General features: G+C 45.2%; 1 pseudogene; it reads left to right on the forward strand.

Moving 5' to 3' along the window:
- The first annotated feature begins 4,694 nt into the window (after positions 1-4,694).
- On the forward strand, positions 4,695-6,118 carry LOC118900572 (annotated as a pseudogene).
- The last annotated feature ends 875 nt before the right edge of the window (positions 6,119-6,993 follow it).

Consider the following 6,993-nt stretch of genomic DNA (forward strand, 5'->3'; position numbering starts at 1 on the left):
GTGGTGTCTGTCCAGGGAAGGGCCCATAGGTTCCTACTTGGTTACACAGGGAGATTTCTTGCCCAGCATTGGTGACTGACCAGGGTGGGGATTCAAAGATCTGGCCACTCAATGCCCTGGGAGGTAACTCTCAAGGGCCATTCTAGACCCAGAGCTCCCAGGGGTCCACCAAGGCTGCATTGGACCTGCTCACATCTCAGCCTCTCCCTGCATTCTCTCCTGCTCCCCCACCTCCACAGGCACAGATCCTAAAGGCCGCCCCTAATAAACATCCTGCACCCTAGACTACACCTCAGAGCTTGCTTCCCAGTGGGCCTGACCTGCTGCAAATGTTTAGAGCTGAGGTGCCACATGATTAGAAGTTTTATAAAGAAATATTAAAGTGGCAATGAGGAGTGGGATTATGAGGGTTATGAGCATGAGATTTACCTCTTAAATCTGACAAGAGGTAATGAGATTCCACAGAGGGTAATGTGCAAAAAAGAATCAAACAGGAGGAATATGCCAAAATTGAATCCTCAGAAGGTTCTGTGACTGGTTTGGATAAAAGAGGGGAGGATCTGGAAGTGTTCAACTTGTGTGCTAGAAATGGTGCCATCAGGAGAAAATGAGAAACAGAGGAAAGGACAGAGCAGGGAGAAACAGAGGAAAAGACAGAGCAGGGATGTGAAGGCACCACAGCAGTCACGGTGATCTAGCAATGCTAGAGGCACATCCGCAAGCAGGTGTCTGTTAGTCGGTGGAACAAGGAGGCTAAAACGGGAAGGAGAATAAGGCAGAGACAAAAAATAAGAGTGCTATTCTCAAAAATGATAATATTTGATTTTGCAGAAAAGGTAGCAACACGTGTGATAGAAGACCAGCTCTTTCAGGATTTTTGCATTTAGGAAGCAGGAGGAGGAAGAAGGGCAGGAAAAGAAAAAGACCGGGAGAGCCAGTGTCCCAGAAGCCAGGAGGGCAAATGAGATCCCCGGTATCTAACGAGGAGGCTGCAGGCAGATGCATCAACCAGGTGCATGACAGGCAGGACCAGGTTGGTGCCTGGAGAGGACGGTAACTGCAGTAAATGTGTAAGGACATCGGGAAGGGGTCAGAATAACGGGGGCAAGAGCTGCTGCTGACAGTGAGGAGTAAAGGTGCTTGGCAGTCAGACTTGTAGAAGGTTTGAGGGAAGATTCTCTTATAGAAGGAGGAGGAGAAATTAATTCTTCAAACCTCCATTGCACAGCAAAGCAGTAAGAGAAAGAACAAGCGCCCCTCCTTCTCAGAGCCTCCCCCTCCCACAAGTTAAAAGGGGGATCTGCTGGGGTGGGAGCCAAGGTAGGGTGCAGGTGCCAGGGCCCTGGGTGCCCTGGTAGGTGGAGGCCGTGCTGGGCCAGGAGAAGGAGAACCATTCAGGGACAAAATTTGGGGTTTGTCAAAGGAGAGATTTGGAGCCACCACTGAAGATAGAGTAATTGGCGAGGAGAGGAAGAGAATCCAGGGAGATGTTGCAGTGGCTCTGACTTCCCTTGTAGAGACGGAATTCATAGAGAGATGTGAATAAAGTTTAGAATCCCTTTAAAATTCATTCTGTCTGATGTGACTAAGCCAAGATCACATGCGGGTCTCACCACTCAGCCTCCAGGATGCTTGCCAAAATGCTTCATCTCTTTAAGCCCCATTTCCTCATCTACATAATGGATAGGGTGACACTACCATCTGCTGAGTAAACCAGGCAGCAAAGGCAGAGCAACTAGTACAGCAAAAAGTCTACTTCCTCCTGCCCCTCCTCAAGGATTTACTTGCTGTGATTCTCCCCCAGGCTTGTAGAGAAATTATTTCTAGAATTGCTCATAGGTTTATACAATTTAAATGTCTTTATCGTTGATCATGTAGATCAACAACATAATTATATGCAAAGATTCATGGTTAACACGTACATCCCTTTGGCCAGCCGTCCACAATAAATGGCTCCTGTTAGCTCCCTGGCTACTCAGCTCTCAGTCTGTACTTCTTCGGTTTCTCTTTCTCAAATAATTGGAAATCTAACATGCACACAGAGTGTACATTCCATTCGTGTGGAGCCAGATGATATCCAGAAACTGAACATACCTGTGTAGCCAGCACTCAATGGCAAAACAGAGCAGGGCCAGCACCCCAGAAGTCCCCTCATGTCTTGCTCAGCCAGTGACCGCCATCTCCCATAAGGGTTCTAACGACACATATGACCTTTGTCCAATTTTCTACTTCATATAATTGGAACCACACAGTATGTCATCTTTTCTCTCAGCTCCCTTTGCTCAACAGTTGGTTTGCAAGATCCATACTTTGCAATAAATCATACTTTGGTCAGAATAGGCCTGTTTTAGTGGTGAACCTTCAGTATTTACTAAGCTCTTCTAATTTGTTAGAACCCAAACTCCGAACTCTGTCTCCCTCATGATGGACAGCAGCTGGCATATTTGCTTCAATATTTCAACCTTTCAACTCTAGCTATGTCCTTGGAGACCCCCTCCAAGGTTGGTGGTTAGTCGATGCTTTAAGATTTTATAAGTAGATTTGTGGACACTCTTTCTTTCATTATCTCCTTTCTGGGATGCCAATCTTCAATTTTCAGCTCCTCTGATAGTCCTAATCTCCTCCCTTTTGCATCGCACGCCGTAATGACCATCTCTTTCTGCTTGACCACTAGTTTCTCAACTCTGTCCTCACTGAAAAGTCTCTTCAGGGGAACACACCATTTCCTTCTTTCAATGGTCAAATCATCTCAGTATTCTTCTTGGTTCACTTTCAAGTACTTACAAATAGTTGGGTTTTTAAAATATTTGTTCAGACTTTATTGTTTTTATCTGCTGTAGGGTGTGTCTAATGCAGATCACTGCACTGTGAAATTGGAATCCTCCGGGTCATTATTTCTAACCTGCCTCTTGAACAGTTTCTTCGGAATGACTCATATTCTTCACCTCACAAGTCCACGCGGTGTCTTTTCTCCTCCATATGCCTTCAGTAAATATCAAAATTACACAAACCATTTATCTACTTATTCTTTAATTTAATTAACACATACTAAGTGCCTAAATGAGTCAAAAACTGTCTGAAATTATGAAGCTATAAAAGTGAGCGAGTCAGACACACTGTTGGCACATGAGGCTTACTTTTCTTTGAACTCATCCCTTACTTGATCTAATCATAAAGTTTTGTTGATTCAAGTTGAAAGAACTCTGAAGTTGGTCCACATTTTTATACTCTCATACTTGTTTAATTCTGAGCATTGTTGTATCTTGTGTAGATACTGAAAATGTCTTCTCTAAACCTCTAATCTCCTCTCTTCTTTCCCAAAGTGATCTTTCTAGAGATAAATAACACCATACTACTTCCATTTTCTAAATCATTCAATTACTCTCCATTATTGACTTAAGGATAAAATTAAATAATTAGTTGATCTATAAGGGTCTATGTGATTTAGCCCTTTCCTGCTTATCTTTCTGGCTCCATTTTCATTGTTTTTTTTTCTTTTATAAATTTATTTATTTTATTTATTTTATGTTTGGCTGCATTGGGTCTTCGTTGCTGCGCGTGGGCTTTTCTCTAGTTGCAGCGAGCGGGGGCTACTCTTGTTTGCTGTGCACGGGCTTCTCATTGTGGCGGCTCCTCTTGTTGCACAGCACGGGTTCTAGAACGCAGGCTCCATAGTTATGGTGCACGGGCTTAGTTGCTCCATGACGTGTGGGATCTTCCCTGACCAGGGCTCAAACCCGTGTCCACTGCACAGGAGGATTCTTAACCATTTCGCCACCAGGAAAGTCCCCTCATTGTTTTTCTTTTACAAGCACTTTGTACCAATCATATTCAGTTAGACTTTACCAAGAACAACATGCTTTCTATTATTTTTGAAAAACATTTCTTATATTTGTACATTCTTTTCCCTGTTATTGGAAAGCTTTTTATCCATAACAATTGTTCACTATGTGTTTACCTTCTAAAATTGTTTTTCAAATTTCAACTCATAGCCTTTCTTCTTTGAACAACCAACCCCTCCCCTAAGGGAAATAATCTAGACTAAATGAGGGCTTCTGTCACATGTTATGTATTCTCCACCATAGCCTGGCCCTCTTACCTAGCGTCTCCTGGTTTATCTTCCAAAACAGAAAAATATCCAAGCACTGCATCACTTTCATTTCTCTTTCTTTTGCAGATAGCACAGAGCCTGGTCCATTCCCTAATTCATTGTTAAGGAAATAGAAAATTGGTATAGAACACAGAAAGGCCCTTGACAAATGTATCAGTCTCATCCAATTACTAGTTTTGATTTATTCACAAATAAGACACAGAATTAGTTTCAAAATATTTACCTGCTATGTCATTTTTATTTCTCTTTATGTTGGAATTTGCTGTAAGGTGATTTTTACATTTCTTTCAAGATTATCTATCTTGGAGTCGAGCTGAGCCTAGCCAAGCGGGGCGGCTGACAGCCCCTGCCGGAGCCTGCGAGCTCCCCGGGTCACTCCTGGCCAAGGCCTGCAGGGGGTCACCCCGCGCGGGGACAGCACCCTGGGGAGCAGGCAAGTCAGAGTCCAGACCCTCGCAGGGTGCCAGAGCCAGTTGGGGATGCGATGCGTCCCCGTTCCCCCGACCCTTAGGCACAGCTTCTCAGGCCCCAGCCCGGGGGGTGTAGGGTTTGCCTGACACGAAGGCCCCTGCATTCAGAATTCATGAAGCCCTGGAGAGAAGTCTGGGGAAAGATTTATCTACATTTTGCTTATATACAGCTGTACCTCCCCCATGTTCCCAAGGAGTGCATCTTGAAGTTTTCTAGGATCTCCAGAGTGAAACTCACTGTGGTCAAGACTCTAACTTGGAGGGACCAGTATACAGCAAACAGCAACGGTTCAACAGAGCAGATTGTTGTACAGGCTGGACAGATTCCGCAGCAGGTCCAGGGACAGCCATTAATGGTACAGGTCAGTGGAGGCCAGTCAATCACATCAACTGGCCAACCCATCATGGTCCAGGTCAAACCATCATGCAAGTACCTGTATCTGGGACACAGGGCTTGCAGCAGATACAGTTGGTCCCACCTGGACAGATCCAGACACAGGGTGAGCAGGCTATGCAGGTGCAGGGCCAGCAGGGCCAGACCCAGCAGATCATCATCCAGTAGCCCCAGACAGCCATCACCGCTGGCCAGATGCAGACCCAACAGCAGATTGCTGTCCAGGGGCAGCAAATAGCACAGACTGCCGAAGGGCAGACCATCGTCTATCAGCCAGTTAATGCAGATGGCACCATTCTCCAGCAAGGCATGATCATCAAACCTGCAGCCAGTTTGGCAGAAGCACAGATTGTCCAGACTGGAGCCAATGCCAACACAACCAGCAGTGGGCAAGAGACTGTCACTGTGACACTACCAGTGGCAGGCAATGTGGTCAGTTCAGGAGGGGTGGTCGTGACGGTGCCCGGTGCTGGCTCTGTGCCTGCAGTCCAGAGCATCCCTCTCCCTGGGGCAGAGATGCTTGAAGAAGAGCCTCCCTATGTGAATGCCAAACAGTACCACCATATACTTAAGAAGCGGCAAGCCTGGGCTAAATTAGAGGCAGAAGGGAAAATTCCAAAGGAAAGAAGGAAATACCTGCATGAGTCTCGGCACCATCATGCCATGGCACGGAAGCGTGGTGAAGGTGGACTATTTTTCTCTCTAAAGGAAAAAGATGGTCCCCATATGCAGGATGCAAATCAAGCAGATGAAGAGGCTATGACACAGATAATCCGAGTGTCCTAACCCCAGGCCATGTGATGGAACTGATCAAGGTCTTGTTCCTCGCACTATTTCCCACTGTTCCAAGGAAACTGATCAACTCTTCCAATGGGACACTGACGATTACATTCTGCCCTTTTCTACAGGACAGAAACCACTTAGCTTTTAATAAGTGGCTCAATATTATAATTGCAAGGATGTCTGGCAAATTGAAGTTGCGAGCCTTTGTCTCACCCTTTCAGTCAGGACTTACTTCAGACTGTTGGTGACATTGACATTTCATGGATTGGGATGATGCAGGGGACCCATGCCAGCCCAGCAGTACCACACCTAGCACTTAATGTTGACTGGTGATGCCAGCCGGCCATCTCAGCAGAGGAGAACGACTTTCTCAACCTAAACTGCAATCAGGGAAGCTGCAGCCCACTCCTTCCCATGGATTCAAACAGCACCCATCCCTCTGATGGGGGATCTCAGGCTGACTAATGGACACTTTGTATTCAGAGATGGTTTCCAGGCAAGGAAGCTTCATCTCATGATATGGAAACAATAAATTCTCTGAGATACATTCATCTAATCTATGGTAATAATAAGAATCTCTTCTACCCAGATGATAGGTTGGTATTTTTGGACTCCAGCCAAGAAAAAGCTAACTCTGGGGATAGACTGATAAAGGACTCAAGCACTAAAAATATAAATTGCTGAATCTCTTAGCTTTGACAAATTGTGATCTGCTTGTCTGTTGACAGGTCATATGGACTGTAGTTCTTGCTGTGGTTACTTTTAAGACAATTTAGAGCATACTGGACCTTGACACTGCCTTTCCTAAGTAGAGAACAAAATTATAGAACTTCTGTGTTGAAGTGCTGGGGGGGGGGCGTTGGTAGTAACTCCTTGACAGAGCAAAACTAGAGGTTTTCAATCATAGGCTTTGTGACAGCATTTGGGGAATAGAAAGGTTCATGTTTGTTTCAGTCTAGAAGGACAAAGAGTAGTATATATACTCTCGTGTTGTCATGTAACACGATTCGCCAGTGGATGGATGCTTGGGATGGATCATTAAGATGAAAAGAATAATTTACATTTATACTATAACCTTTTAACAAGCAAAGAAAGGGAAAAGTCTGAGATTTGGTCCTTGACAATTTCTGGAAAGCACTGTTCAATCAAGCTATCCTGGACATATTCCATGTTGCCTGCTAGAGCTTGAGGTGGATGTTGGCTTCACTCCTGCACTTTATGCTGGCCCTGGAGAG

The sequence above is a fragment of the Balaenoptera musculus genome, chromosome 9, assembly GCF_009873245.2.
Source record: "Balaenoptera musculus isolate JJ_BM4_2016_0621 chromosome 9, mBalMus1.pri.v3, whole genome shotgun sequence".
Taxonomy (NCBI): Eukaryota; Metazoa; Chordata; class Mammalia; order Artiodactyla; family Balaenopteridae; genus Balaenoptera; species Balaenoptera musculus.